The sequence below is a fragment of the Caenorhabditis remanei genome, chromosome IV (genome assembly GCF_010183535.1).
Source record: "Caenorhabditis remanei strain PX506 chromosome IV, whole genome shotgun sequence".
Classification (NCBI taxonomy): Eukaryota; Metazoa; Nematoda; class Chromadorea; order Rhabditida; family Rhabditidae; genus Caenorhabditis; species Caenorhabditis remanei.
The window spans coordinates 7,615,936-7,616,779 of record NC_071331.1 but is presented as its reverse complement, the minus strand read 5'-3'; positions in this window follow the sequence as shown (position 1 = coordinate 7,616,779).

Genomic DNA, 844 nt, shown 5'->3' with positions numbered 1-844 from the left:
AATAATGTTTTCCACCTTATTTTTCTCTATATTTTTCCACCGAGAGAGAGATTTTCAAGTGCTCTCCCACACCATTGTTTGCACCGGGTCTGTAGCCTTTTTACGCTGGTAATTTATGCAATTTTCTTCTAGTTTTGGTGTTTTTTTGGGGAATTTACAGCTAGTTTTTGACATTCTGATCAGAGCTGTGCGAAAATGTTGGTGATTTTCGAAAAAACCGCAAAATAGTGTTTTTGATGATTTTCGTTATGAAACAGTTCGAAAAACTCTTCAAAAACCCTGAAAACAGCTTAAAACACAAATTTTCGAAAAATTTCGAGGAAAATCGGGGGAAAACGGAGGAATGTCTGGCGTGCCTTTGGCGCTTTTTCAGTTTTTTAGTCAGTTATGATTTTTTTTTTTTAATTTTTGATGTAAAATTCCGCAAAATTCAGTCCAAACAGCAAATTTCGATGAATCGCGTCAAAGGCGCGCCAGACGTGGCAAAATAGTGTTTTTGATGTTTTTCGTTATGAAACATTTCGAAAAAAACAGCTTAAAATCACATTTTTAGAGTAAAATTCGGGACAATCCAGTCCAAACGGAATTTTTTGATAAAACGCGTCGAAGGGGCGCAAGACAGGCGGGAATCGAGGATAAATGGCCGTTTATGAGATTTTTTAAAATTGAACTTTCGAAAATAATGTTTGGAATCCCATGTAGCATCTAAAAATGTAATTTTGGATACAAAGTTCTGAAAAAAAGTGATTTTTCGATTTTTTCTGAAACAATTTCAAATTTCGTGCTCAAAAAACAGGTTTCTAGGGAGTCTGTCCTTGAAATACTTACAGTTTTCATACAAATT